We start from the raw sequence: 27228 nt of genomic DNA on the forward strand, positions 1-27228 counted from the left end.
ACCCTCGCCCTCTCCCACAGAGTCCAAAAGACTGTCCTATACATCTGTGTCTCTTTTGCTATCTCGCATACAGGGTTATCACTACCATATTTCTAAATTCCATATGTATGCATTAATATACTGTACTGGTGTGTTTCTTTCTGGCTTACTTCACTCTGTATAATAGGCTCCAGTTTCATCCACCTCATTAGAACAGATTCAAATGTATTCTTTTTAATGGCTGAGTAATACTCCATTGTGTATATGTACCACAGCTTTCTTATCCATTCGTCTGTTGATGGACATCTAGGTTGCTTCCATGTCCTGGCTATTATAAACAGTGTGGCGAGGAACATTGGGGTCATTTCTCCAAGGAAGACATACAGATGGCTAATAAATACATGAAAAGATGCTCAACATCACTCATTATCAGAGAAATGCAAATCAAAACCACAATGAGGTACCATCTCATGCCAGTCAGAATGGCTGCTATCCAAAAGTCTACAAATAATAAATGCTGGAGAGGGTGTGGAGAAAAGGGAACCCTCTTACACTGTTGGTGGGAATGCAAACTAGTTCAGCCACTAGGGAGAACAATGTGGAGATTCCTTAAAAAACTGGAAATGGAACTGCCATACAACCCAGCAACCCCACTGCTGGGCATACACACTGAGGAAACCAGAATTGAAAGAGACACATGTACCCCAATATTCATCGCAGCACTGTTTATAATAGCCAGGACATGGAAGCAACCTAGATGTCCATCAGCAATTGAATGGATAAGAAAGCTGTGGTACATATACACAATGGAATATTTCTCACTCCTTCTTGTATGTTTGCTCTCAGTTTCTCCATCTGCAAAATGGGAATAACATCTAGCTCACTGCTTTACTTAGAGCAATTTTTTTCCCCAAATGGTGCCTCTCATAAGACACGCCTAGGGTCATTAAAAATACCACAAACCAATCAAACCAATCTGTGGATGAGACCCAGGCATTAGTTAAAAAAAAAAAAAAAAAAAGTTGTCCTCACTGTTTTTCAAACTTGGATCTACATTAGAATCCTCTGATAACTGACTAAAGCTGAATTCCCAGGAGCGCAGTTTTAACACTAGTTAAACAGTGTTTCTGTAAGTACAACGTGCATAAGGAGGGTCAGGCGGGTTTCTGCTAAAATACGGATTTTGACCCCTCAGGCCTGGATGAGGCTGTATCTCTGACAGTCTCACGGCAATGCTGCCACCACCAGTGCCCGGGACACACTGGTGAGGATCAGGGCAGGGAGTCAGAACACAGCGCCCCAGCTGGTAGCAGATATCCTGACCTCTCATTCCTGACCAGTCGCCTCCTTCACCCACTCACCCTGTGCCAACATCACCCGCTTCTATCTGTTCCCTGATGCTAAGAATTAGTCTGGCAAGACCTGACTTGGATGTTTAAGTAGATATCCAAAATGTCTGGGCTTCCCTGCTGGCTCAGTCGGTAAAGAATCCACCTGCAATGCAGGAGAATTGGGTTGTCCTTGGGACATTCAGATCCCCTGGAGAAGGAAATGGCAACCCACTCCAGTATTCTCTGTCTTGGAGAATTCCATGGACAGAGGAGCCTGGCAGGCTACAGTTCATGAGGTCACAAAGTGTTGGGCATAACTAAACCACTAAACTACCAGGACAAAAAGTCTAGAAGTTACTAGCACATTGTAGCTATTCAACAGAGTCGGTCACGACTGAAGCGACTTAGCAGCAGCAGCAGCAGTAGCTAGTCAATAAACGCTCATTGGTATAAATCAAAAACTGCCTTCAAAATGAAATTGTAATAACATCCCAATTCTTTTTAAACCTGGGCCTGATCCAACCCCAGTCTGCCTGCCCCTACTCCAATGACACCCACTTAGCGAGGACTTAGGTTTCCTACAGGAAAAGTGACCTGGGGGAGGAGTGCAAGGACTCTTGTTTCATGCTGTGATAACAGATCTGATTCTAGGAGGCCGGAGAAGGTAGGGGTGATCTGAAAATACATTGCAATTACATTCTTATCAAAACCTCTCTTAACAAGAGGTCTCTGGAATCAGGAGGAACTCCTAGATGAAACCTGAAAGTTTCATCTGCAACAATAGCCTCCAGTGAGGGGTATAAATCCTGAAACGTCCCAGAAGATTCCAGAATTGAAAAAGAATATCCCAGGTAATCTTGAGGTTCCTGGCAGTAGCTCTCACACTAATCGGCTCTGTGTCCTGAGATAAATTACATAATTTGTTGAGTTCTCAATTATCCCATTTGTAAAGTGAAAGTAATATCTCCCCTGAATAATTCATAGAAATAGTATAAAGGGAAAAAAAAACAACAGATATCCTAGGTTTGAAATTAAGGGGTATTGCATAATAATACATTGTCATCATTATTATATATATTATTTATACTCAAACAGAATGGAATCAGCATGCTATTTAAATTGGTTTTCTTCTTGCTGCTAAATATATTCCTAGGTTTACTCTGCATCAAAACTGCTGTTCCAAAATAAATACAGGTTGCATTTTATGGTTATTTCTCATCCATGATTGTGGAGAAATGCCTTTCAAATCTAGGTTTTTATGATTAACTTCTGTTTATCATAAATAACAACACTAGTTCAGAGATTAAGCAGATTGCTACTATTTTAGCATAAACTTTCACTTGATAATTTCGAGGCATTTGAATGCCTGTTAAAACTGCTAAGTTGTCAGCAATCTTTCCTATTTAAAAATAGGGATAAATTTATACTGTTATTGGAATACATGAGTCACATTTTCAGAAAATTCCTAAGATAATTTTAAGTTTAGATGTAGGGAAGGATTAATTTTACAATAATTAACTTAAATTCTTAATATTGTAGGGGGTAGCTCAGATGCAGCACCTTTATTTTCCTTATTATTATTATTATTATTTTACATATTAATACATCTTTTAGAGTTGAAACGGGTTGGCCCAAAGATCTCACGCAGGGGAAAGCATTTTTTTTAAATGCTGCCATAACTTCATTGTCACATTTCTTATTTTTCACATGACATCTAACTGTTCATATTTTTGTAGCATCAACCCAATGCTTATATACACAGTACAACTCCACTGATACACTGCAACGGAGAGTTCTCAGCGACCTGTAATCATGATCGAGTAAAGCACGGGCTCAGAGGTAAAGTCTGCCTGCAGTGCAGGAGACCCGGGTTCCATCCCTGGGTCAGAGAGAGCCCCTGGAGAAGGAAATGGCAACCTGATCCAGTATTCTTGCCTGGGAAATCCCACAGCCAGAGGAACCTGGCCGGTTATAGTCCATGCGGCTTCGAAGAGTTGGACATGACTGAGTGACTAACACTTTCAAAGCAAATCTCACTCAAAACTTTTTTTAAGGGGTGGGATTCATTGCAAATAAAAATCCCACCAACGCTTGCTATGTGCATGGTCACTTTACATTCCTCATGGAGGTGGAATCACCCCGTATTTGTCTGTGCCTAACTTTTATTTCACTTAACAAAATCTCTTCCAGGTTTCCCCCATGTAGCCTCAAGGACTGGAGGGGGAGAAATTGGGAGTTATCAGTCAATGGCTAAAAGTTTCTCCTACATAAATGCTGGGGATTTATCGTACAACACATTCCTGTGCATAACAATAAATGACATCACTGTATGGTGCCCCCAGTAACTTGTTCAGAGGTTAAATCTCACATTAAGTGTTCATATCACAATAAAAAAGACTTCTCTTGGAATGTTTTCATTTTAGCGGTGCCTCTTTGAAAGTTGATTTCATCGGAGGAAAAAAACTCAATTGGCAATTCTCAGGAGACTCCTCTGGAGTCTCAGTTAGCATGCTAACTCCTCAGTTCGTATGGCTGGAAAACATTTGAATAATGTATCCGACAGCTGTCTGTCATAAAATGCAGTGTAAGGAGTTGCCTCTGAATCCAGACACATCAGAAATAATGACGCAAATTTCTAGAAATATGGAAACGTCAGGAGGACACATCGACAGGACAAACTTCTTGAGAAACTGTTTTCTTTGGCGTGGGTGAGTTCAGGGCTTCTTCAGCTCATAGCTGGGATACCTTTTTGCTTTACCTGAGCCTATGCATATATGAGAAATATCAATCACCTTAGATATGCAGATGACACCACCCTTATGGCAGAAAGTGAAGAGGAGCTAAAAAGCCTCTTGATGAAAGTGAAAGAGGAGAGTGAAAAAGTTGGCTTAGAGCTCAACATTCAGAAAAGGAAGATCATGGCATCTGGTCCCATCACTTCATGGGAAATAGATGGGGAATCAGTGGAAACTGTCAGACTATTTTTTTGGGCTCCAAAATCACTGCAGATGGTGACTGCAGCCATGAAATTAAAAGACGCTTACTCCTTGGAAGGAAAGTTATGACCAACCTAGATAGCATATTCAAAAGCAGAGACATTACCTTGCCGACAAAGGTCTGTCTAGTCAAGGCTATGGTTTTTCCAGCGGTCATGTATGGATGTGAGAGTTGGACTGTGAAGAAGTCTGAGCGCCAAAGAATTGATGCTTTTGAACTGTGGTGTTGGAGAAAACTCTTGAGATTCCCTTGAACTACAAGGAGATCCAATCAGTCCATTCTAAAAGAGATCAGTCCTGGGTGTTCATTGGAAGGACTGATGTTGAAGTTGAAACTCCAATCCTTTGGCCACATGATGTAGAGAACTGATTCATTTGAAAAGACCCTGATGCTGGGAAAGATTGAAGGTGGGAGGAGAAAGGGACAACAGAGGATGAGATGGTTGGATGGCATCACTGACTCAGTGGACATGAGTTTGAGGAAGTTCCAGGAGCTGGGGGTGGACAGGGAAGCCTGGTGTGCTACAGTCCATGGGGTTGCAAAGAGTCGGACATGACTGAGAAACTGAACTGAACTGAACTGATGCGTATATTTGGGGCTTACCTGGTGACTCAGATGGTAAAGAATTTGCCTGCAATGCAGGAGACCTGGGTTCAATCCCTGGATCGGGAAGATCCCCTGGAAAAGGGAATGGCAATCCACTCCAGTATTCTTGCTTGGAGAAGTCCATGGACAGAGGAACCTGATGGGTTATAGTCCATGGAGTTGCAAGGAGTTGGACACAGCTGATCGACTAACAGTTTCACTTTTCACTGGTGGTTCAGCCAGTAAAGAATCTGCCTGAAGTGCAGGAGACCTGGCTTCAATCCCTGGAAAAGAGTACAGCAGCTCACTCGAGTATTTTTGCCTGGGGAACCCCATGGACTTAGGGTCGCAAAGAGGCAGGCACGACTGATGGCCCTTAGCAAGTGTGCGTGCATATATTTGACTCATTAAGAAAACCCAGGGCCCTCCTGTCACCCTTCCCTCACCATCTTCACTGATGAAAATCTAAACCTCACAACCCCGCCCTGGAACCCCTTCCTCCACTATAGATATCCCAGTTATGGCCACGGATACATCCTAGAATCTGCCAATTAGTTGCCCCACCAAACAGCAAAGCAGGCAAGAAAGACAACCAGGACCCCTTGGAGATGCAGCTTTCAGATGGGAGCACCAGCTGCAGTCCATCAGTGGCCGAACTGGCAACGCAGACGTCCTGAAATTTGAATTTGATTGGTTCTTGTCCCTGGTCTCCTGGTCTCTGTCATGTGCTGAATCTGACTCTCTGGCCTTCCTGGAGATGTGTGAAGTCCCAAATATCCTTGAAATCAAATCCATCCTCAAAAAAATGGCCAGAGTTTGCTTTGTGCAATTGCTGAGTTACACCTACAAACGTAGCTTCCAGTGAGGTGAGCAAATCCTTTTTCTTTTTCCTGAAACTGAGTTCCCACCATTACAATTCTTGTGTACTTCATAAATATCAGATTTATGTTTCAAATATCATTTATTTGTTTTTCTCTTAAAACTAGATGTCTAATCCATGGACTGAAATGGCTAACCAGACTCTACTGTGTGGCTGCGGTGGGTCTCGTTGCTGTGGTGGACTTTCTCTAGCCACACAGAGCAGGGCTACGTGCCAGCAGCAGTGGCTTCCTGGGCTGCAAAGGACAAGCCCCAGCGTGTGCCGGCTTCAGTAGTTACAGTACATGGGCTCACTAGTTGTGGCTCATGGACTTAGCTGCCCTGCTGCACGTGGGATCTTCCCAGACCAGGCATTGAACCAGTGTCCCTTGCATTGCAAGGTGGATTCTTAACCTCTGGACCACCAGGGAAGCCCTAGGCTCTATTTTTTATGGACAGTTGGCAACTGGCAGAGGTAGTCAAGCATAGTCTTCCCAGCCCCATGGAAATACATGGCTGTGATTACAAAATCGGGAAACAAAGTTCATAAAAATAAATCATAGCTAAAACAATAAAGATGCTTGCTCTCTTCCTGCCTCTCAGGTAAGCTGGAAATGGATGATATAAGAAGTTATTAAAGCACTTAACAAATATAAACTGGAAGAAAAAATTTTAATGGCAACAATAATTTCACTTGCCTTAGAACCAGGGGAGCATCTTTTTTTAATTTCTTTTTCAATCATTTCAGGAGTTTCCTGCAGGTTCCTTGCACTCTTCACAGTAACATTTATCAGAACCATTGAATTAATTCCTGACACCATAAAGCCTTCTTCTTCTTCTTCTTTTTTTTTTTCTAGAATTCTAGATTTCTATTTCCCATGAGGGAATTGTTAGCAGGTGATGTTTTATGGCGCAAACTTGCTTTTATTTGCAAGTTCCTCATATCTTGGACTTCCCTTAAAAGCAAACTTTCAAAGAGAGGCACAAAAAAGTTCCAGTTCGTTTCAAGTTCTTCCCTTTTCAGTCGTTTCCCAGTCAGTGGTCAAAGAGATAAGTATTCTGCCAGAAACCCAGTTGTGGGGGCTAAAGGCTGGAGCAAAGGCCACCCAGACATTTTGGCCTACGATCCTGGCAGTGCCAGGCTCGCCAAGGAGAAGGCTTTCCCAGCCAAACTGGCAGGAGTCTGACCGCCTGGGTCAGCGGCTCTCCTTCGTGAGACAGCTTTTAGAAGAGACACCGTGTGATTTGTTAATGCACCCTACATTCATCCATTTACGTTACAGTGAAATTTTTTTTTTCCTTTCCCCACTTTATGGTTCATTTATTTAGCAGAAAAATGCAGAGATGTGTATTCAATCACTGAAACGACTCAAGTCAAAACTTAAATTTAAAATGTAATGTTTTGATAATCTGCCTTATTGGTGAAAGTACCCTCAGTGTTCTTTTATGTGTACAGATAATTATCCATGATATGATGCTGCGCATTGACACCCTGTAGTCTCAATTAAATATTGTAACTGCTTAATGAAAGGCATCAGGGGCTTCTGCACTTAGTAATTATAACCATAACCTGGAACTGAAACTCTCAATTCACCCTCAGACTGCTTAATAAGTTAGAAAATGAAATGGTTGTGGCCATTATATCTCTGAGGGTACTTTTCATGACAGAATAATAATAGAAGCATGATGAAAATTCCTACAATTGTTTTGGTAAAAGCTTGGAAAGGGTTTTTTACTTACCTTTATCTTTTTCCTTGATAATATACGATTAAAGATGTTAAACTTCTGAAACATTCATTATTTCCCATGTAAAATTAAAAGTCCTCCTTTGCTAACAATCTATAGATTTTTAAGATAAAAAGTAGAAATACTATTTAATAATAGATCAACTGGATTACTTTTTTCATAGAAAATAAGACCATAAAGGATACATACGGTAAGTACAAGATTAAAACTCTTTAAAATGAAGGAGAAAGGAGCTAATGTAAAGGTTTTATTTTTTCTGTTCTCACATAATGATATTACAAATTTAAAAATACAGCACATAATCCTTTTAGCTGACAAAGCAAAAAATAAGTGCTTTAAAACTAGCTTTCAATACCAGTTCTTTTCAAAATAAAGTTGCCTAAAAAAATTCATGAAATTTCATGGCTGAAACAAACTTACAGTATATACCATCCAATCCCATAACCTGTGCCCAACACTTTCAGTCTAACCACAGATTAAAATGCAGCTTCACAGAACTTCCGGAAGCACAGAAGGAAAACAAAATTCATAGAAATTTTAAGTGGGGGCGGGGGGGAACAATTCTTCCAATATCCAATTAAGTGTTTCATTAATGTAGCCTTTGAATCGTGTCTGATTTATAATGATCTGCCTTTGACTTTTCCGCTAGAAGGCAGAAGGCTCTCCAATCTCATCTGAGGGTCCCACCATACTGAGGACTGACAGAAACAAGGCCTTTGGCCAAACATCTGACTCATGAGGGCAACACAGAACCACCATGCTTGCAGTGTTTTAGACTAACGCTTTAGTCAGCTCACTCATGGCCTGGTAGGTTTATCACTGAACTCTCCAACTCTAACTCACAAGGTAATACATTTGCTTTTTCTTTTACTTCAAGAAAACTAGTCTAAATGGCCTTTTCTGTTTCTGATCAACTCATAACATACCCATACCTACTTGTTCTACTCTTCTGGAACTTACAGCCAGGCATAACTTTCTTCTCTCAGTTACTAAGTTTTAGGATTCTGTTCGTAAATTTCCCCATCAACCATGTTATTAGTCATTTTCTGGGAACTCCTTAAGTATATAGCCATGAACTTCTAATAGTTATACTGTGACCTGGGCTATATTTAAAAAACAAATAAAAAATTGTAAGGAAACCAACAAAGAAATAAGATACTTCGTAGTATAGAAGGAAAAGCCCTGGACCAGATGTCCTGTGGTGGTATATCTTTAGGAATCAAGATCCTAGAGCCTTAAACAGGGTGTACAAAGAGAACGCCCCCTCCCCCACCAACCACTTAACAGTCATGTCTGACTCTGTGACCCCATGGACTGCAGTATGCCAGGCTTCTTTGCCTCCACTATCTCCTGGAGTTTGCTCAAACTCATGTCCACTGAGTCAGCGATGCCATCCAACTTCTCATCCCCTGATGCCCCCTTCTCCTGCCCTCAATCTTTCCCAGCATCAGGGTCTTTTCCAATGAGTTGGCTCTTCACATCAGGTGGCCAAAGTATTGGAGCTTCAGCTTCAGGATCAGTCCTTCCAATGAATATTCAGGACTAATCTCCTTTAGGAGTGACTGGATTGATCTTCTTGCCGTCCAGGAGACTCTCAAGAGTCTTCTCCAGCACCAGAATTCAAAAGCATCAGTTCTTTGGCACTCAGCCTTCTTTATGGTCCAATTCTCCCAGCCATATGTGACTACTGGAAAAACTATGGCTTTGACTGTATGGATATTTGTGGGCAAAGTGATGTCTCTGGTTTTTAACATGTTGTCTAGGATTGTCATATTTCACTGTTAGACAGGGATGACATATTCCTTGCAAGTTTCAGCTTTATGTGTATGCATTCCAGATTAAGTGGTTTATTTCATGAGAAGAATAAACCTCATGTCAAGCTTTGGAGGCAATCAAATTTCAAAGGAACACATTCCTCTAGAGTGGAGGAATACATTTTTGAAAGCTTACTGAGATGCTATCAGCAATAACTAGCACTATTCAGCATAGAAATAGCTAAAACATGATTATGAGAGTTTTAAATATTTACTAAGAACATCACAGGAACTTTGTCATGGGACAAAAGTGACCCAGCAGGGCAAATGTGGAAACGGGAATAGAATTACCTGCAAATGAAACAGACATGGAGGATAAATAAAAAATTTCTGCCAAAGCAGACAAGACAATAGTTCCCCTGTCCTGTTTCCAGCCAAGGAAATTACCTGGACTAATAGGATTTGATATACCTCAGTGAGACGCCCCGGCCTGTAATTTCTCCATTTCCTACCCTCCCCCCTCCCAAACTACACAGTGCATTTAGCCAGTTAAGAGGTTGAAACGGAGTCATTTTTATTTAGTTTTTATTTTCCAAAGCATTATTTCTTATAGTAAAGCTAGAAGGCATTCAAGCTAATAAATGGATATTTTAAACTATATTTCCAAAACTATTCCAATAAACTCTTTGAACATTGATTTAACTATGCAATATCAAATTAGCACTTTTCTTAACATGTACTGAACCTGGAAAATTAGAAAAGATACAATCAGAAATCAGCTCATTCAACTCATCCCCTCCCCCCACTGCTTATGAAAACCCTGGACCTGAACAAAATACACAGTAGATGCCCCAGGTATCAGCCACTTGCTCCAAGGTAACCAAGAGTGCTCTAGACACTTTCAGGCCCAAGAATCGCCTGGTTGTGTTCATTACAATCCTCTATCCTCTACAAAATTGGAAACGTCAATACTTGCTTAAATTCTCTTCACGACATTGGCCAATCCCGGGAGCAAGCAGCAAGCGTCTTTCTTCTCCGTGTTTAAGTATAAGCTTCCTGCCTTTCCTCCCAGGAGTGCCGTGGAAAGCGCCCTGGGGAGAAGAGCCAGTTCACTGATGCTCTGATTGACCTGCCAGGTGTGAACTTCTGGCGGATTCCTCCGGAAGAGAAGGGCAGTTTACTGCCGTATTCTCTCTGAGGCCCCGCCCCATGGCTGGTGGTTCCCCATGAGTAGCTCTCCCAGCTAGGCTGGACGCACACACTCTGGTTGCTCTCCTGAGGTTCCTCCCCCAAACCCTGACCATCTGGTAATACTGTCCTTCTGGCCTCAGTCTGCAGAAGTCCGCTCATTCATGAGAACCTTTTGGACAACAATTTAACTGTGATTCATAAGAAAAATGCAAATTTGCCTGCTCTCAGCTGGAATGCACTGTTTTCTAAGCTGCAGCCTTCTTGCTTCTACCATCGGTGTACAAGCCTCCCTCCTTGAATGCTTTCTGGAGGAAATCCCACACTTCTGTGTCCCCTTAGGTCCCAGGACACACCTCAAGCTCTTGGCAACTGGAAGGGGAAATGGGTACAGACTCAGGGTATACTGGCCTCTCTCCAAGGACAGGCTGCCTCTTTAACTTTATTCTTAATTGAAGTATAATTGACTTACAATGCTGTGTCAGTTTCATGAGTAGAGTAAAATGATCCATATATATATGAAGTGATTTAGCATATATATATATATATATAAAATGAAGTGAAGTGATAGTTTCTCAGTCATGTCCTACTCTTTGCGACCCCATGGACCGTAGCCTCCCAAGCTCCTCTGTCCATGGGATTCTCCAGGCAAGAATACTGAAGTGGGTTGCCATTTCCTCCTCCAGGGGATCTTCCCAACCCAGGGATGGAACCCATATTTCCTGCATTGCAGGCATCTTTACTATCTGAGCCACTAGGGAAGCCTCTATATACATATATGGTATGTTACTCATTCAGTCATGTCCTACTCTTTGCGACCTCATGGAGTGTAGCCCACCAGGCTCCTCTGTCCATGGGATTCTCCAGGCAAGAGTCTTGGAGAGGGTTGCCATTTCCTCCTCCAGGATATATACATATCAGTTCAGTTTAGTTCAGTTCAGTCACTCAGTCATGTCCGACTCTTTGTGACCCCATGAGTCGCAGCACGCCAGGCCTCCTTGTCCATCACCATCTCCCGGAGTTCACTCAGACTCACGTCCATCGAGTTGGTGATGCCATCCAGCCATCTCATCCTCCGTCGTCTCCTTCTCCTCTTGCCCCCAATCCCTCCCAGCATCAGAGTCTTTTCCAATGAGTCACCACTTTGCATGAGGTGGCCAAAGTACAGCTTTCAGCTTCAGCATCAGTCCTTCCAAAGAACACCCAGGACTGATCTCCTTTAGGATGGACTGGTTGGACCTCCTTGCAGTCCAAGGGACTCTCAAGAGTCTTCTCCAACACCACAGTTCAAAAGCATCAATTCTTCGGCACTCAGCATTCTTCACAGTCCAGCTCTCACATCCATACATGACCACTGGAAAAACCAGAGCCTTGACTAGACGGACTTCTGTTGCCAAAGTAATGTCTCTGCTTTTGAATATGCTATCTAGGTTGGTCATAACTTTTCTTCCAAGGAGTAAGCGTCTTTTAATTTCATGGCTGCAGTCACCATCTGCAGTGATTTTGGAGCCCAGAAAAATAAAGTCTGACACTGTTTCCACTGTTTCCCCATCAATTTCTCATGAAGTGATGGGACCGGATGCCATGATCTTCTTTTTCTGAATGTTGAGCTTTAAGCCAACTTTTTCACTCTCCTCTTTCACTTCCGTCAAGAGGCTTCTTAGTTCCTCTTTATTTTCTGCCATAAGGGTGGTGTCATCTGCATATCTGAGGTTATTGATATTTCTCCCAGCAATCTTGATTCCAGCTTGTGCTTCTTCCAGCCCAGCATTTCTCATGATGTACTCTGCATATAAGTTAAATAAGCAGGGTGACAATATACAGCCTTGACGTGCTCCTTTTCCTATTTGGAACCAGTCTGCATACATAAAAACACATATATATCTGTATATATATATATTCATTTTCAGATTATTTTCCATTATAGGTTATTAAATGGTATTGAATATAGTTCCCTGTGCTCTACAGCAGGTCCTTGTTGTTTATTTATTTTGCATATAGTGGTCCACAACTCTTCCCTTATATGTCCCTTGCGGATAGGAGCCCAAGGTCAAGGAGCCTATTTTGGACACTACTTTACAAGTCAACAATCAGTATAATTGTCATTCTCTTGAATTCAATCTACCCTTTCTCACTTTTTAAAAAAATCTCACTGATTATTTTTAAGCTATTTCTTTTATTTGGGGGGTTCTGCAAGTTTATTCAAATGTGTCAAGGTGTGGACATTTTTCTTTAACTCTCCTGCTTAAGATTCACAGGCGCTCTTGAATGTATTGATCATTGTCATTCATCAGTTCTCAGATATAATCTCCGTAATAGTTCTCTGGCTCTGGTTTTAGGAATTCAGTGAGGGCTAGGTTCATCCTTTACATACTTTCTTCTATGTAGGCTATGTCTTCCACCATTTTTCCCGATTCCTCATTTGTGCTCAATTCTGGAACACTTCTTCAGCTCTATCAGTTCCCTAAAGCTCCCGGCTCTGCCTTATCTCCTGTCACACTCTAGCTTCTTCTTGCAGCTAGAAATTCCTCTTGGTTCTTTTGAAAATCTTGTTTGTTCTTCACATTTTCTTTTCCCATGATTATATTTTCAAACCAGTCTTTTTAAAACATATCTAATATACTTTATATATATTTATTTTTATTCTCTGTATGATTGCGATAATATATGGTTTTTAAAATAGCTTTATTTTCAGGGCTTCTTGTACTTGCAGGCTATCACTCATGGTTCTTTCTTGTTTCTTCAGTGAAATTTGACTGTGAGTGCAAACTTTATCTGGAGGAATTCTTTGAGTTCAACAACGAAGGTGAAATCCTCCAAAAGGACTTATTATTGCTTTTGCCATATTAAGTCAACTTTAAAATAAACGATGGAGTTTTGTGTTATATTTTTTATTTTTATCATACAAAGAATGTACATGTGAGGCTCAGTTTTCTATTTTTCTCAAGGATTAAGGAAAAGATTAAGGTATGTGTGTGCATGTGTGTGTGTGTGTGTGCATATGCCTCTGCACACATGTTCACGTCCCACACAGTACCAAGTTTAAGAACAGTATGTTTTTCTTTCCATCACCAAGACAAATGGGTTGATTTGAGTTTCATTTCATGATTTTACTAAAGATTTAGACTTTCAATGGTTTCAGCTGAAGGAAGGTAACTTTGCAAACAGACTCTCACCTTTTTTGGTCCCTGGATGTTCTCTCCTATTTCCTGAATTCCAAGAGGCTAAGAAAAATGATTTTAGACTTTTTTTTGACAAATTTCCCCAGTGTCAAACCTGCTTCAGAATTTTACTTCTCTTTAGACTTCTTTCTCTTTTTAGTTTTCAAAAAAGAATTTTTACTTTTTTTCTTGTGCATTGATTCAATCATGAAACACATATTTCTATGGCTTCTAGGCTTTTTTGAAGAATAGTCAGTCAGAATGCTTCAGTTCAATTCATTTCAGTTCAGTTGTTCAGTCGTGTCCAACTCTTTGCGATCCCATGAATCGCAGCATGCCAGGCCTCCCCATCCATCACCAACTCCTGGAGTTCATTCAGACTCACGTCCATCGAGTCCGTGATGCCATCCAGCCATCTCATCCTCTGTCGTCCCCTTCTCCTACTGCCCCCAATCCCTCTCAGCATCAGAGTCTTTTCCAATCAGTCAACTCTTCACATGAGGTGGCCAAAGTACTGGAGCTTCAGCTTTAGCATCATTCCCTCCAAAGATTTCCCAGGGGTGATCTCCTTCAGAATGGACTGGTTGGATCTCCTTACAGTTCAAGGGACTCTGAAGAGTCTTCTCCAACACCACAGTTCAAAAGCATCAATTCTTCAGCGCTCAGCCTTCTTCACAGTCCAACTCTCACATCCATACATGACACCTGGAAAAACCATAGCCTTGACTAGACGGACCTTAGTCGGCAAAGTAATGTCTCTGCTTTTCAATATGCTATCTAGGTTGGCCATAACTTTTCTTCCAAGGAGTAAGTATCTTTTAATTTCATGGCTGCAGTTACCATCTGCAGTGATTTTGGAGCCCAAAAAATTTAAGTCCGACACTGTTTCCACTGTTTTCCCATCTATTTCCTATGAAGTGATGGGACCGGATGCCATGATCTTAGTTTTCTGAATGTTGAGCTTTAAGCCAACTTTTTCACTCTCCACTTTCACTTTCATCAAGAGGCTTTTTAGTTCCTCTTCACTTTCTGCCATAAGGGTGGTGTCATCTGCATATCTGAGGTTACTGATATTTCTCCTGGCAATCTTGATTCCAGCTTGTGTTTCTTCCAGTCCAGTGTTTCTCATGATGTATTCTGCATAGAAGTTAAATAAGCAGGTTGACAATATACAGCCTTGACGTACTCCTTTTCCTATTTGGAACCAGTCTGTTATTCCATGTCCAGTTCTAACTGCTGCTTCCTGACCTGCATATAGATTTCTCAAGAGGCAGGTTAGGTGATCTGGTATTCCCATGTCTTTCAGAATTTTCCACAGGTGATTGTGATCCACACAGTCAAAGGCTTTGGCATAGTCAATAAAGCAGAAATAGATGTTTTTCTGGAACTCTTTTGCTTTTTCCATGATCCAGTGGATGTTGGCAATTTGATCTCTGGTTCAAACTGATTATATTCTTTGCAGCCAAAGATGGAAAAGCTCTATACAGTCAACAAGAACAAGACCAGGAGCTGACTGTGGCTCAGATCATGAACTCCTTATTACCAAATTCAGACTCAAATTGAAGAAAATAGGAAAAACCGCTAGACCATTCAGGTATGACCTAAACCACACCCCTTGTGATTATACAGTGGAAGTGAGAAATAGATTTAAGGGCCTAGATCTGATAGATAGAGTGCCTGATGAACTATGGAATGAGGTTCGTGACATTGTACAGGAGACAGGGATCAAGACCATCCCCATGGAAAAGAAATGCAAAAAAGTAAGATGGCTGTCTGGGGAGGCCTTACAAATAGCTGTGAAAAGAAGAGAGGCAAAAAGCGAAGGAGAAAAGGAAAGACATAAGCATCTGAATGCAGAGTTCCAAAGAATAGCAAGAAGAGATCAGAAAGCCTTCTTCAGCGATCAATGCAAAGAAATAGAGGAAAACAACAGAATGGGAAAGACTAGAGATCTCTTCAAGAAAATTAGAGATACCAAGGGAACATTTCATGCAAAGATGGGCTCAATAAAGGACAGAAATGGTCTGGACCATTTCTAACAGAAGCAGAAGATATTAAGAAGAGGTGGCAAGAATACACAGAAGAACTGTACAAAAAAGACCTTCACAACCCAGATAATCATGATGATTTGATCACTAATCTAGAGCCAGACATCTTGCAATGTGAAATCAAGTGGGCCTTGGAAAGCATCACTACGAACAAAGCTAGTGGAGGTGATGGAATTCCAGTTGAGCTATTTCAAATCCTGAAAGATGATGCTGTGCAAGTGCTGCACTCAATATACCAGCAAATTTGGAAAACTCAGCAGTGGCCACGGGACTGGAAAAGGTCAGTTTTCATTCCAATTCCAAAGAAAGGCAATGCCAAAGAATGCTCAGACTACTGCACAATTGCACTCATCTCACATGCTAGCAAAGTAATGCTTAAAATTCTCCAAGCCAGGCTTCAGCAATACATGGACTGTGAATTCCCCGATATTCAAGCTGGTTTTAGAAAAGGCTGAAGAACCAGAGATCAAATTGCCAACATCCACTGGATCATGGAAAAAGCAAGAGAGTTCCAGAATGCCTAGACCCCCATATTACCTTAAATGGAACATTGTGAGGAGAAATTTTAAATTCAGAGAAATTTAATGAATTCTTACAAATGAACAAATATTTCATAAAATTTAGCCTTTGCTTGCCCAATACATCCTTACTTGCTTTAAGTTTTTTATTAAAATATAACAATAGATCATTTCTATTCCCCAATCTCCTTAAGTAAATTGAAGACATGCAATTTAACACGGGTTTGAAAATAATTTATGTATTTATGCTCTACTTTAAGACTGTCCTGTGAGTCTCCTGGATAATTGACATATACAGGTTTTAACAGAAACAGTACTACAGTGAGGATAATCCAGTGTTTTAATAATGAGGCACACTGCATTATTCTTAAAAAACAAGTATCCAATTTCCATTTTATTAACTTAACAGACTTTTTAATGGTGGAATACTTGACTTTTTAAAATGGGTTTATGTAATTGTAAATTTAAATACTCTAACTGCTTTTGTCATGAACATTTTGACCAAATTCTGTATGAATTCTACTATATAAAACATTTTTTTTTAAATACTGCCTTTTCACACACAAAGAACAGAGGATTCTGATATTAAACATAGCAAGTTCCCTCAACATGGTCATTCAGATCACTATGGTTGATTAGTATTTATACATTCAGTTCAGTTCAGTTCAGTTGCTCAGTCATGTCTGACTGTTTGTGACCCCATGAATCGCAGCACGCCAGGCCTCCCTGTCCATCACCAACTCCCGGAGTTCATTCAGACTCACGTCCATCGAGTCCATGATGCCATCCAGCCATCTCATTCTCTGTAGTCCCCTTCTCCTCCTGCCCCCAATTTCTCCCAGCATCAGAGTCTTTTCCAATGAGTCAACTCTTCACATGAGGTGGCCAAAGTACTGGAGCTTCAGCTTCAGCATCATTCCCTCCAAAGAAATCCCAGGGTTGATCTTCAAAATGGACTGGTTGGATCTCCTTGCAGTCCAAGGGACTCTCGAGTCTCCTCCAACACCACAGTTCAAAAGCATCAATTCTTCAGCGTTCAGCCTTCTTCACAGTCCAACTCACACATCCATACATGACCACTGGAAAAACCATAGCCTTGACTAGACAGACCTTAGTCAGCAAAGTAATGTCCCTGCTTTTGAATATGCTATCTAGGTTGGTCATAACTTTTCTTCCAAGGACTAAGTGTCTTTTAATTTCATGGCTGCAATCACCATCTCGGTGATTTTGGAGCCCCCCAAAATAAAATCTGACACTGTTTCCACTGTTTCCCCATTTATTTCCCATGAAGTGATGGGACCGGATGCCATGATCTTCGTTTTCTGAATGTTGAGCTTTAAGCCAACTTTTTCACTCTCCACTTTCACTTTCATCAAGAGGCTTTTTAATTCCTCTTCACTTTCTGCCATAAGGGTGATGTCATCTGCATATCTGAGGTTATTGATATTTCTTCCGGCAATCTTGATTCCAGCTTGTGCTTCTTCCAGTCCGGCATTTCTCATGATGCACTCTGCATAGAAGTTAAATAAGCAGGGTGACAATATACAGCCTTGATGTACTCCTTTTCCTATTTGGAACCAGTCTGTTGTTCCATGTCCAGTTCTAAATGTTGCTTCCTGACCTGCATATAGATTTCTCAAGAGGCAGGTTAGGTGATCTGGTATTCCCATGTCTTTCAGAATTTTCCACAGTTGATTGTGATCCACACAGTCAAAGGCTTTGGCATAGTCAATAAAGCAGAAATAGATTTATTTATTTATTTATACATTGATTTATATACACATTAAATAACTGTAATTAATCTCACTTAAAGGTTGATGAATGTAACTGCAGAAAGATGATCCTTATCTGGTCAGGTACTTATTTTGACTGTATGCCTAGGTGACACAAGGTTGCCTTTGCAGATGACAAGTGTCACCATGACCTCAAAACACAGCAGTGTAAAGCAACTCTACTCCAATACAAATTTTTTAAAAAAGGAATTTCAGTGGAGCTATAAGAAAGGAAAGGAAGCAAGGTCATGGGGCAACCACCTGCCCTGTCCCTTTGCATCCCAGGTGAACTGGAAGGAGCAATCCTTTCCTAAACTGCATCAGGAGACGGATGGACTGACATGCAGATGCGTGCTGTCCATCACCCTCATGTGAACTGCTGGCCTGCTCAAGCGCTGCGCATTGTGACAGGGTGTACCTGGCAGGATGCTATAAATGCCAGTTGCACACAGCAGTATCAGAACTGCTGCCTACGGCAGACTCTGCTGAACATGCGGATGCTGTGGCTCGGGGTTTCTATGCAAGGTAGCTGCTAAGCTACATTTCCTAGCGCTCAGCAAAAAGACTTTTAAAAAAGTTTCCTGCCTAGGAAAGCATTTCTACACTCCATATTATTCTTAGTGAGAAACAAACAAAAAATAAACACGATTTGCAAATATAGTCAAATGGATGTGCATTTCCAAACAAGACCATTTTGACAAGGTTCTTTGTAGGAAAACTCATAGTCTGTGTTTGGCTTTATTGTACTTCTTGTCTCATTTTTGTTTTAATCATTTAAAAAAAATAAAATTGTGCCTGTAGTGTATCTCTATGTTGCAATGGTTTGCATAACTCTTTAAAATATAACAATATTTTCTATACAGTCAATAGCTTATTCCATAGTCAAATTACAGCCTTTTTTTAATAGGGAGCAAAACAGATGATGGTAAATTTTTTTGTGGTTGAAGCTTTCTTTTTTTTTTTTTGTAATGACAAAATTTAAATTCTATACTATTAAAATTGTTTGGTAAGTAACTATTATCTCAACAGAGCTTACATTTTATAAAACAACTACCACTCAAGAGAAAAGCAGAGCTTAATTTTTACAAGTAACTTGTGATCCATGGTCTCCTTGGGGCTGAAATAGTAGTCACTGAAGTCAAAGATGGAAGTAATTTTATGAAGGCTGGAATGGTCAGAAAAGTTAAGTGTCAACAGGTCCCCTAGTAAATGGAGCACTGAAAAAAAAAAAAAAAACAGCTGTTGCAAATAGTGCTGCAATGAACACTGCATCTTTTTCAATGGGCTTCCCTGGTGGCTCAGAGGGTAAAGCGTCTGGCTGCAATGCGGGAAATCTGGGTTTGTTCCCCAAGTTCAGAAGATCCTCTGGAGAAGAAAATAGCAACCCACTCCAGTACTCTTGCCTGGAAAATTCCATGGACAGAGGAACCTGGTAGGTCTTTTTCAATTATGGCTTCCCCAGGGTACATTCCCAGTAGAGGGATTGATGGATCATATGGTAGCCTTCTTGCTAGCTTTAAAAGGAACCTCCATACTGTTCTTCACAGTCGCTGTATCAATTTGCACTCCCATCAACAGTAAAAAAAGGGTTCCTTTTTTCTACACCCTCTCCAGCATTTATTGTTTGTAGAAGTTTTGTTGATGCCCATTTTGACTGGTGCAAGATACCTTATTGTAGTTTTAGATGAATGGGTAAAGAAGTTGTGGTACATATACCCAATGAACCATTCAGTTCAGTTCAGTTCAGTTGCTCGGTCATGTCCGACTCTTTGCGACCCCATGAATCGGAGCACGCCAGGCTTCCCTGTCCATCACCAACTCCCGGACTTCACTCAGACTCACGTCCATCAAGTCAGTGATGCCATCCAGCCATCTCAGCCTCTGTCGGCCCCCTCTCCTTCTGCCCCCAATCCCTCCCAGCATCACAGTCTTTTCCAATGAGTCAACTCTTCACATGAGGTGGCCAAAGTACTGGAGTTTCAGCTTTAGCATCATTCCTTCCAAAGAAATCCCAGGGTTGATCTCCTTCAGAATGGACTGGTTGGATCTCCTTGCAGTCCAAGGGACTCTCAAGAGTCTTCTCCAACACCACAGTTCAAAAGCATCAATTCTTCAGCACTCAGCATTCTTCACAGTCCAGCTCTCACATCCATACATGACCGCTGGAAAAACCATAACCTTGACTAGACGGACCTTAGTCAGCAAAGTAATGTCTCTGCTTTTGAATATGCTATCTAGGTTGGTCATAACTTTTCTTCCAAGGAGTAAGTGTCTTTTAATTTCATGGCTGCAGTCACCATCTGCAGTGATTTTGGAGCCCCCAAAAAATAAAGTCTGACACTGTTTCCCCGTCTATTTCCCATGAAGTGATGGGACTGGATGCCATGATCTTCGTTTTCTGAATGTTGAGCTTTAAGCCAACTTTTTCACTCTCCTCTTTCACTTTCATCAAGAGGCTTTTTAGTTCCTCTTCACTTTCTGCCATAAGGGTGGTGTCATCTGCATATCTGAGGTTATTGATATTTCTCCCGGCAATCTTGATTCCAGCTTGTGTTTCTTCCAGCCCAGCGTTTCTCATGATGTACTCTGCATAGAAGTTAAATAAGCAGGGTGACAATATACAGCCTTGACGTACTCCTTTTCCTATTTGGAACCAGTCTGTTGTTCCATGTCCAGTTCTAACTGTTGCTTCCTGACCTGCATACAGATTTCTCAAGAGGCAGGTTAGGTGGTCTGGTATTCCCATGTCTTTCAGAATTTTCCACAGTTGATTGTGATCCACACAGTCAAAGGCTTTGGCATAGTCAATAAAGCAGAAATAGATGTTTTTCTGGAACTCTTGCTTTTGACATGATCCAGCGGATGTTGGCAATTTGGTCTCTGGTTTCTTTACCTTTTCTAAAACCAGCTTGAACATTAGGAAGTTCATGGTTCACGTATTACTGAAGCCTGACTTGGAGAATTTTGAGCATTACTTTGCTAGCATGTGAGATGAGAGCAATTGTGCAGTAGTTTGAGCATTCTTTTGCATTGCCTTTCTTTGGAATTAGAATGAAAACTGACCTTTTCCAGTCCTGTGGCCACTGCTGAGTTTTCCAAATGTGCTGGCATATTGAGTGCAGCACTTTCACAGCATCATCTTCCAGGATTTGAAATAGCTCAACTGGAATTCCATCACCTCCACTTGCTTTGTTTGTAGTGATGCTTTCTAAGGCCCACTTGACTTCACATTCCAGGATGTTGGCTCTAGATGAGTGATCACACCATCGTGATCATCTGGGTCATGAAGATCTTTTTTGTACAGTTCTTCTGTGTATTTTTGCCACCTCTTCTTAATATCTCTGCTTCTGTTAGGTCCATACCATTTCTGTCCTTTATCGAGCCCATCTTTGCATGAAATGTTCCCTTGGTATCTCTAATTTTCTTGAAGAGATCTCTAGTCTTTCCCATTCTGTTTTTTCCTCTATTTCTTCGCATTGATCACTGAAGAAGCCTTTCTTATCTCTTCTTGCTATTCTTTGGAACTCTGCATTTAGATGCTTATGTCTTTCCTTTTCTCCTTTGCTTTTCACCTCTCTTCTTGTCACAGTTATTTGTAAGGCCTCTCCAGACAGCCATTTTGCTTTTTTGCATTTCTTTTCCATGGGGATGGTCTTGATCCCTGTCTCCTGTACAATGTCCTGAACCTCATTCCGTAGTTCATCAAGCATCCTATCTATCAGATCTAGGCCCTTAAATCTATTTCTCACTTCTACTGTATAATCATAAGGGATTTGATTTAGGTCATACCTGAATGGTCTAGCGGTCTTCCCTACTTTCTTCAATTTGAGTCTGAATTTGGTAATAAGGAGTTCATGATCTGAGCCACAGTCAGCTCCTGGTCTTGTTTTTGTTGACTGTATAGAGCTTCTCCATCTTTGGCTGGAAAGAATATAATCAATTTGATTTCGGTGTTGACCATCTGGTGAACTATTACTCAGCTTTAAAAAGGAATGCACTTCAGTTGGTCCTAATGAGGCAGATGAACCTAGAGGCTATTATACAGAGTGAAGTAAGTCAGAAAGAGAAAGACAAATATCATATATTAATGCATATATATGGGACCTAGAAGGATGGTACTGATGAAACTACCCACAGGGCAGCAATGGAGATGGAAACACAGAGAACAGACTTTTGGACACAGTGGGGGAGGGAGAAGGTGGGATTATTTGAGAGAATAGCATTGATATATACACATGTCTGTATGTAAAATAGACAGCCAGGAGGAGTTTGCTGTTTGACATAAGGAACCCAAAGCCGATGCTCTTTAACAACCTAAAAGAGTGGGATGGGGAGGGAGAGGTTCAAGAGGGAAGGTATATGTGTATACCTATGGCTGCTTCAAGTTGATATATGGCAGGAACCATCACAATATCGTAAAGTAGTTATCCTCCAATTAAAAATAAAATAATTTCTTAAAAGCAACTGTTGCCTGTAGAGGCATGCATATCATCAAGCATATTAGAAACTGTTTAAGGGTGTAGCCAGGATGCAGACACAGAGATGTAGGCTGGGAGGCGGGGGGGGGGGGGGGGGGTCCATTGGAGCTGATGAAATGAAAATAGAGAGAAGGAAGCTGTTTTTGTAAGACTCATTATCAACAGTTGGTAAGCAACAGTCACAGGGTAAATGGAGTGCTGAGTAGGATTTAGTGAGGCTTTCAGTTTTTATTTCATTTTAATTGAAGAGACTTCTGCATTATTGGAGTTAATAGGAATCATACAGGAAGGAAATCAAGCCTCATAATTTACTCAACATCCAAGGGGAGGCAGCAATATTTTTTTTCTTCCTGTGGAAATATGCTGACATTTCCTGCATGCATCAACAGACAGCTAAGAGGCTAGATGGAAGTTGAATTTAAATATTATTATCTGTTTTTGCCAGTTTCCCCTACATTAGGGTACACCGTTAAATAGCCCCCAAATCTCAGAGGCTTACGATAATCATTTATCTCTCATTCATTGTGCATTTTTGCTCTGGGTTGTCTATGGTTTTGCTCCTCATGCCTTTCCGCTCTAGAATCCAGACCCAAAGTGCAGCATGTGTTAGAAACATGTGGTCCCTGGCGCAAAAGGAAAGAGCATGAGCGCAAAACAGGCCACAGCCATAAGGGCTCTTATTCCGACACGGCAGATGCTTCTGTCTTGAATCCTCCAAATAATCCAAAAAGCAGAGGTTACAGGCAAAGACAGCATGATACACAAAAATCTACAAGCCTAAAGTGACTATCCTTTTCAGGGGCAAGAAGACGTTAGTGAGTAAGGCGAAAAGACAGAAGACAGCTAGAAGAATGAGTGTACGAACATCTGGTAGATATTGGGTAAATACACCCAGCAGGCCAAACAGAGTTTTAAGGATGGATCTGGGAAGAGCGAAAGATTTGGAAGTCATCAGCAATACAGAGAAACAAAGAAGATCAGCATCCCTAGGTGGTCTGGGTTGTCTGCTGTTAATTGTGGCAAGCGTCGCAGCACTTTAAGCTGGGGCATGATTCGTACTTGGTATCTTTGAAGGATTTTACTGATGGCACCATTCACAGGAAGCAAGACAACCAGAGAAGAACTTATTCCTCAGCTGACAGAGTGAGAAATGATATTTCTTAACTAGAAAGTGGCTGTGAGAATGACTATGGGTATGAACACAAGTTAAGAGCCTCAAGGGAGGTGAAGAAACTAAATGGGACTTGGCCATGCAGGGGTTAGAGCGGGTGAAAGCTGAGTTTCTTGGTTGTATGATTTTATAATATGACAACCAAGATGGTGATACATGAGGAGTAGCAGTTAAAGGGAGGCATTGCATTTATAAGTGACAAAACCAGGAGGAATGTCATAGAAGATGGACACAGGATGCTAAAGTCTTAGCCAGATGTATTTGACCATCAGCAGCATGTTTGTTGGGCTTCCCAGGTGGCGCTAGTGGTAAAGAACTTGACTGCCAATCTAGGAGACACAAGACACATGGGTTCGATCCCTGGATCGGGAAGATCTGCTGGAGGAGGGCATGGCAACCCATTCCAGTATTCTTACCTGGAGAATCCCATGAACAGAGGAGCCTGGCAGGCTGCAGCCCATAGGGTTGCACAGAGTCGGACATGACTGTAGTGACTTAGAACACACACAGCATGTTTGTTGTGCTTTAACCTACGATAGTATATGGTATGCCCAGGGCTAGCAAGTAGGTGGAAATCATGACAGGTCAAAGGACACCGTACTGGAACATCCACACTTACAGAGCTGCTGGAGGAGCAGTAGCCTGTGAGGTCACTGTGGTAGACACTGTCAATCCTTTAATTAGTGTACATTCAAAACAAATTTTGAAAAAGAAGGCAATACATCTGGCTGAAAATAATAATCTTTCCAGCTTCACTCTCACCTCAGAATGCCAAAGCCTCTCATAATCCAGGTCAATGCTAACTAAGGAGAAACTACTGCAAGCGTCTTAGCTTCTTCTTTCTTAATAAAAGAGAGCAGAGGGCACTTTGTCCAATTTGTGTTTCTTCCTTCCATCCTGGATTTAGACGTGAGGTCCACCCGTAGCATACAAACCCCTCAGAGTGGCCACAAGGCAGAAAATGTGAGAGCTAAACCCAACACAAGTCTGTTTTCTAAGTCTATGAGTCTGCTTTTATTTTTCAAATAAGTTAACTTGTATCATTTTTAGATTTCACATATCAAATATCATATATGTCTTTCTCTGACATGATAAACTCTATCCACTTGTTGCTGCAAATGGCATTATTTCATTCTTTTTTATGAGTAATATTCCACTGAATATATGAGGGATATATTAGGAAGTTGGGATTAATATATACATACCACTACATACAAAATAGATGATCAACAAGAACCTACTTACAGCTCAGGGAACACTACTCAGTACTCTGTAATAGCCTATATGGGAAAGAGTCTGAAAAAGAAGAGATATACAATATGCTGGTATATCCCTGAAACTAACTCAACACTGTAAACCAGCTATATTCCAATATAAAATAAATTTTTAAAAATGTCAATGCACTTAGGAAGATGGAGTGGAGAGGTGGGAAGTACCTGGATCTCTGACCACGTCATCAATGAGCTCCACCAGCTCTTGGCTCTTCCGCTCCAGATTTCAACATCAGTGGAGAAACAATCTTGTTTGTTTTAGTCACTGTTTTTTTTTTTTTTTTTAAGGATTTACAGTTAAAGCTGTTTCTCAACAACAAAGATAACAAGAGAACACATCACAAAGTGGGGAAAACCGGGGGCATGCCCTTTCGCAGAATCTGGAGAGGAGAATTCCAGAATGGCAAGCACCAAGCGGGCTACTCTCTGGCATGAGTCAGCTAGAAAGTCACTCTTACCAGGAAAAGCTCAGGAGAGAGGACGTGGGATTGGATCACAGAATTCTGAAGCATAAAACAGAAGGGGAGATCCTGGAAACCATGAACATTGCAAACTTTTTCTAAGGTTGCCCTGCCCCCCAAAAAAAGAAGTTGACAAAAAAAAAGGAAACTAGAAGAGAATAGAGAAAGGGTCAACAGAGTGGGCCACAGGTCACCTGTTTAAGTGAATCCAGTCTTATTGGAAAGCCCACACATTTATGTGTTTATGCATTGATCCTAGGACAGCACTACTGAGCAGGGTGGTGGAAACCATATGGGACCCAGAGCCAAAAATGCTTACTCATTAGAGCTTCAAGGGAAATTCTTGTTCTCAAGGTGAGAGTGTCATTGGAATAAACATCAGTTCAGTTCAGTTCAGTTGCTCAGTTGTGTCCGACTCTTTGCGACCCCATGAACTGCAGTACGCCAGGCCTTCCTGTGAAAAAGGTAAAAATAAGAGAAATAGTTCAGCTACTGTCAATGACCCTTGGATGGTTAGAAACTCAGTCGTATCCGACTGTGTGATCCCATGGGCTGTGTAGCCTGCCAGGTACCTCTGTCCATGTAATTCTCCAGGCAAGAATACTGAATGGAGTGGGTGGCCATTCCCTTCTTCAGCAGATCTCCCCAACCCAGGGATCAAACCGGGGTCTCCTGCATTGTAGCCAGGAGCCACCAGGAAAGCTCAACAATGACCCTTGGAGGACAAGCGTCAATAAGCTGCTACAGATCTCAATACTAATAGTATGGAGAAGGGGTGATTTGCAGGAGGGTATATGGGAAGATGAGAAATTCCTGTTTTCTCTGTGAAGGAAGGGTTGAGCAGCTTGACCCCAGACTCTCAGGTCACCAGCTCTGAGAGTGTAGTCTGGACACAATGGACAGGGATGCTTCTTTAGTGAAAAACAAATACGCATGCCCCTCTATTTCAGTTTTAATACATTTTTGTGTTCCTGCAACATCCAAGTCAACAGAAATGTGCTTGGATTTGTCCCCAAAGTTCTTTGTTTTTAGATAAAAGTCATATTTTACCTTGTTATACTTTTCCTGCCTGACTTCAAAACTGAAAATTTGCTTGGGGCTGGTGCATGGGGATGACCCAGAGAGATGTTATGGGGAGGGAGGTGGGAGGGGGGTTCATGTTTGGGAATGCATGTAAGAATTAAAGATTTTTAAATTATTAAAAAATAAATAAATAAATAAATAAAAACAAAACAAAAAAAATCAAACAAAACTGAAAATTGTAAAACTGAGACTCCATTGTCAAAACTCACGAATTACCCACAAATGAAAGTGGACCCATTATAAGACTAGAGGGATTTCCATTATAGAGGAAAAGAGTAAAATTGCATGGGAATATTACAAACTCTTATTGTTTTAGGTATTAACATTTCTAATAACAAGCCATTGAGATATGAAGATGTTATTTATTTTTGTGTGTTTAAGGAATACAGGTTTAATAAATGCCTTTTTCGGTTTAATCTTTTGCAGCCAGTTGCATGATGGAGCCAAAGGATTTATGTCCTTGTTCTGTAGAAGATCAAACCTTTGTACCCGGATGGCATCAGGCTTGATTATGTGACTTACTTTGGCCAAGAATATGTGAACAGAAAGATGTACAACCCTTCCAGAGTCATGACATGATGACTCTGTTTCTTCAGTATTTTTCCAGAACTCTAGCAACCCACGTTGGGGAGTCACTTTAGCCCAGAGCCAAAAGTAGAGGAAACACTAGGACCAAAGCTGTAGCGGATCAGCAGTCAACATATCCCGTGAAAGGGAAATGTGAATCTACTGTGAGGGCACTGAGATAGGAAGATAACCCGTGTAAACTACAGAACACATATTCCAGGACATCTCATATCGCTTAAACTTTCCCATATACACCAAGT

The sequence above is a fragment of the Ovis canadensis genome, chromosome 10 (assembly GCF_042477335.2).
Source record: "Ovis canadensis isolate MfBH-ARS-UI-01 breed Bighorn chromosome 10, ARS-UI_OviCan_v2, whole genome shotgun sequence".
Classification (NCBI taxonomy): domain Eukaryota; kingdom Metazoa; phylum Chordata; class Mammalia; order Artiodactyla; family Bovidae; genus Ovis; species Ovis canadensis.